The following is a 4,908-nucleotide window of genomic DNA, read 5'->3' as shown; positions in this document are numbered from 1 at the left end:
AAATATATCTCCTCCGCTGGCAGGGACCACACAGCCGGCCCCTGAAGGCCAGCAAAACACCCGCCTAGCCCTCTGGGTTGTGCCCTGGGCCTCCTCCTGACTCCAGGGCCCCAGGCCCCCAGGGAGCCAACGGCCAATGGGATCTAAAACAAACACAATTCCTGGCTGAACCCAGGCAGATAGTTTCGTTTGGACAGAGTCAGGGGACTCATGGGGGGAAAACACTAATGGTTAAGCAGTTAGGACAAGCCAATGGCTCATCTCCCTCCGATGGCATGTTTGCAGTCATTACGAATGTTTAGGAAGAGTATTTACTAATGTTAGGAAAACATTTTACTGTCTTTACAGTACGCTCTTAACATCCTATATGATAAAAAGCGTAACATGCAAATCGACCGAACGGCCGAACAGTGGAACAACCATCCGGATGACCATCTGGGACCACGCTATGACACCCACTGCTGCCAGGCCAGCCAAGGTGGGTGAGAGGCGATTGGTCAGGGGCTGGCCATCGCCTCACGATCGCCCGCAGAGGGAGGCCCAGGCCACTGACCAGCGGACTGCAGCGGGTGGGCGGGGCGGGGCCTCCCTCTGTGAGGGAAGCCCATCCCGGTGCCAGTGGGAAGCTGGTGCTGGCAGCTGGGGGAAGGAAGGCCTACTCTTTTTTGTTTAACATTTTAAAACCATTTATTTTTTGTGTGACATGGTTATTAACAAATCTATATAAGCTTAGGATTCCAATTAAAGAAGTGTTTTCACGAAAGCTTCAGGGCTCAGTTGTATGTCATGTAGCGGGGAGTAGCACTGAATTTGGCATAGGAATTAATGACCTTATTTACAGCTTCCAAGAAATCCTTCTCAGTAGCTATTTTTCACCAGGGTCTGATGGCAAACATACCAGCTTCTGTGCAGACACTTCTAATCTCAGCACCAGTGCTATTTGGACACAGTCATGCTAACAATTCAAATCTGATATCTCTTTCAACACTCATTGAATGCGCATGGATTTTAAAAATGTGAGTCTGACCCTCTAGATCAGGTAAGCTAAATTCAATCTTCCTGTCCAGTCTCCCTGGCCTCATCAGTGCTGGGTCCAAAGTGTCGGGTCTGTTAGTGGCCAGCAGTACTTTAATGTTGCCTCGAGGATCAAAACCATCCAGCTGGTTGATCAATTCCAACATCGTTCTCTGTACTTCATTGTCACCTCCGGCACCATCAAAACGAGCCCCTCCAGCAGCATCGATTTCATCAAGGAAGATAAGGCAGGCTTTTTTTGTTCTGGCCATTTCAAAGAGCTCTCGAACCATTTGTGCCCCCTCACCGACATATTTTTTTGTACACGTTCAGATCCAATAACTCAAATGAAGCAAGCATCAGTCCTGTTAGCAACTGCCTGAGCACAGAGTGTCTTGCCTGCACCCGGTGGACCAAAGAGCAGCACGCCTTTGGGAGGCTCAATGCCAAGGTTAACAAACCTCTCTGGATGAAGTAGAGTAGAGGGGTCTCAACCGCTTCTCGAAGTTTCTCCACCTGTTCCTTATAGCCACCCACATCACTGTATGTGACATCAGGTTTTGCCTCTACCTGCATCATGGTAACTGTTGGGTCGATCTTAGGAGGCAGTGGAATGTGAATCTGATACTTATTTCTGCCCACACCAACTCTCAGCCCTTCTTCAATGTCAGTAGGTGCTACCTGATCACTGAGGTCCACCACAAACTTGGCAAACTGCTTCACGTTGATAATGTACTTTGGTTCCTCCGAATCAGCCTTGATTATCTTTGTACATCTCGCAACCTGCAAAGGCTGTTCACTCTGGAGTGTTTGCTTATCCTCAGCCAAATCCCAGAGTGCTGGTGGGGCCAGGCCAGTGTCAGACTCTTTAATACCAGTGAGCTCATTAATTTTCTTGAGAAGTTGTTGAATGTCATCTTCAACCTGCTTGATCTGCCTAGAGTAAATGCTCTGTCCATAAGTTTTCTTTTTTACATATATTTTATTGATTTTTTACAGAGAGGAAGGGAGAGAGATAGAGAGCTAGAAACATCGATGAGAGAGAAACATTGATCAGCTGCCTCCTGCACATCTCCCACTGGGGATGTGCCCGCAACCCAGGTACATGCCCTTGACCGGAATGGAACCTGGGACCCTTCAGTCTGCAAGCCGACGCTCTATCCACTGAGCCAAACCGGTTTCGGCTGTCCATAAGTTTTCAGCAAGGCAATATCACCCTCATCCAAAGCGCGGATAGGCTTGTCCTCCTTCTCCTCCTCTTTGGTTTTCCGCTGATCCGAACCGAGGTAATCGGCATTTTGGGAGATGCAGCTGCCTCAGCTCTGTAGTAATTACACAGCCTGGAAGGCCTACTCTTGCATGAATTTCATGCATTGGGCCTCTAGTTACTACATAATGTTAAGAGAAAAAAAAGAAGCATACAAAGTTAGATCATAGTATGAATAAAACCATGAATTCTAAAAAGCATAGAAATGTGTCTGGAAGAAATCACCAGAAACTGTCAACACAGTTTGCCTCCCAGCGGGGAGAAGTGGGGGCCAGGGAATGGGATGGGAGAGAGATTTTCTTCTTATGCCCTTTCGTATGTTTTTGATTTGTACTTTGCAAATGTACTACTTGTTCATAAGTAAATATGTCAAGTATATAATAAAATAAAATGCAGATCTGCAAAAGAAAAGATATATGGCCCTGGCTGGTGTGACTCAGTGGTTACAGCATCGACTTGCACACTGGAGGGTTGCGGGTTCGATTCCCAGTCAAGAGCATGTACCTGGGTTGCAGATTTGATCCCTGGCCCCTACGGGAAGCAACCAGTTCATGTATCTTTCTCACATCGATGTTTCTCTTTCTCTCTTTCCCTCATTCCTCTCTAAAAATCAATGGAAAAGAATACCCTCAGGTGAGGATTTTAAAAAAAGAAAAAGAAAAGGTATATGCACAAAGAGGTGCTAGAAATAACCCTCAGAGGTAGACAGCACTTATGGGCCATGCAGGGTGCTCCCTTTCCCACCAGAGGGGAAGGTGGCCCTATGCCCAGGTGAACCAGAACACAGGCCTGCACCTGGAGCAGGGGTCTATCCATGCTCAGAATCTAATTTGAGACATACCTGCCTTAAAATATCTCCCTCTGGCATCTGAAATTCCAGCTCATGCCTTTGCCTGAGTATAACTTCTCTAAAGCCCCCAGGAAAACATTAAGGTGAGGGGGTGGGGAAAGGGGGTCCTAATATATGGAGACGGGAGAAGATTTGACTTTGGGTGGTGGGCACATGGTATAACATATAGATCTTGTAACATAGAAACCCACACCTGAACCTATATGTTCATGTGGACCAATGTCACCCCAATAATTTAATTTTTGAAAAAGCACTAACAATAATAAAACCATTAAGGTGAGGGGGTGTTAACATGTTATCATTTTGTCACGTGAACTGAATTGAAATAGGGAGACACACTGTAAGAAAGCTTTGATAGTGGGAAAATCTTACTTTCTTCCTTGTTTTTGGGTTTTTTCTCAATTCTCCTTAAAAACATATGCTTCTCGCTGAAACTGGTTTGGCTCAGTGGATAGAGTGTCAGCCTGCGGACTGAAAGGCCCCAGGTTCAATTCCGGTCAAGGGCATGTACCTGGGTTGCGGGCATATCCCCAGTAGGAGATGTGCAGGAGGCAGCTGATAGATGTTTCTCTCTCATCGATGTTTCTAACTCTCTATCTTTCTCCCTTCCTCTCTGTAAAAAATCAATAAAATATATTTTTTTAAAAAAACAACAAAAAAAACACACATATGCTTCTTTATGACTAGTGCTTATTATAACTATATATAAAGTAACACATGGTCAAGTAGAAGTTTTGGAAAATACAGAATGGTATAATGAATTAAAAATGCATTCACAATATCAGACATATGTCGTAGCAATATCTTTACCAATACATCTCTTAGGACAGAAAAAGAAACCATCAACAAAACAACAAGAAAGCCCACTGCATGGGAGAACATATTTGCCAATGTTATATCTGATAAGGGTTCAATCTCAAAAATTTATAGGTAACTCATACAACCTAACAAAAGGAAGATAAACAATCCAATCAGGAGAAACCAAGATGGCGGCATAGGTAAACACCGGAGTGTGCTGCCTCACACAACCACTTCAAAAATACAACTAAAATACAGAACGGACATCATCCAGAACCACAGGAAGGCTGGCTGAGTGGAAATTCTACAACTAGAAGGAAAGAGAAAAGCATACTGAGACTCAGAGGAGGTGTGGTACGGAAGTAAAATACAAAGGTGCGGAGGCGCATGCAGAGAGGGCTGGCAGCTGAGGACACGATTGTCTTTTTCAATCGGGAGGAAGTCTCAGGCTCTGAGCTCCAGTTCTGGGCGAGTCTCTGGGGACCCAGACTCATACGGGAGAAACAGGACTGTCTGGCATTGGTTGGAACTCGAGGGCAGCTTTCTCTTGGAGGTACTCACAGTGATTGCCGGGGCCTCTGAGGGCAGGACTGAGAGCAGCCATAACTGCGTGCTCCACCCCAGCCCTTTGTAATCTGAAAATTACTTAACAAACTGCAGTTGGCCCAAGGCCCAAGGGCAACTTGCATTGCTTTACAGCTGGCTTCTGCTGGGTAGCCTCAGGCAGAAGCTAGATTAGCACCTCCTTAGATCCAAGAGCCAGCATACCCAGTGGTCAGAGTGGGACCATCCAATTACAACTCCTCAGACCCATAAGGGACACACTCAGGGGGCAGACTCAGTGAGCACCAAAGCCCCATTGAAGCAAGTCTTGCCCCATAAGGGTGTCTTCAGCACAGAAATTCTCCCACCATAGACACAGCTGATTCTCACAGCCAATTGGCCTGGAGGTCAATTCCTCCCAGTGTTACCTACAACA

General features: G+C 46.0%; 1 pseudogene; it reads right to left on the bottom strand.

Moving 5' to 3' along the window:
• Positions 1-677: 677 nt before the first annotated feature.
• On the bottom strand, positions 678-2,311 carry LOC132222862 (26S proteasome regulatory subunit 7-like; annotated as a pseudogene).
• Between the last annotated feature and the right edge of the window lie 2,597 nt (positions 2,312-4,908).

Source organism: Myotis daubentonii, chromosome 1 (genome assembly GCF_963259705.1).
Source record: "Myotis daubentonii chromosome 1, mMyoDau2.1, whole genome shotgun sequence".
NCBI classification, from domain to species: domain Eukaryota; kingdom Metazoa; phylum Chordata; class Mammalia; order Chiroptera; family Vespertilionidae; genus Myotis; species Myotis daubentonii.
The sequence above is the reverse complement of the archived record's forward strand: the minus strand, read 5'-3'. Positions and strand labels throughout refer to the sequence as shown.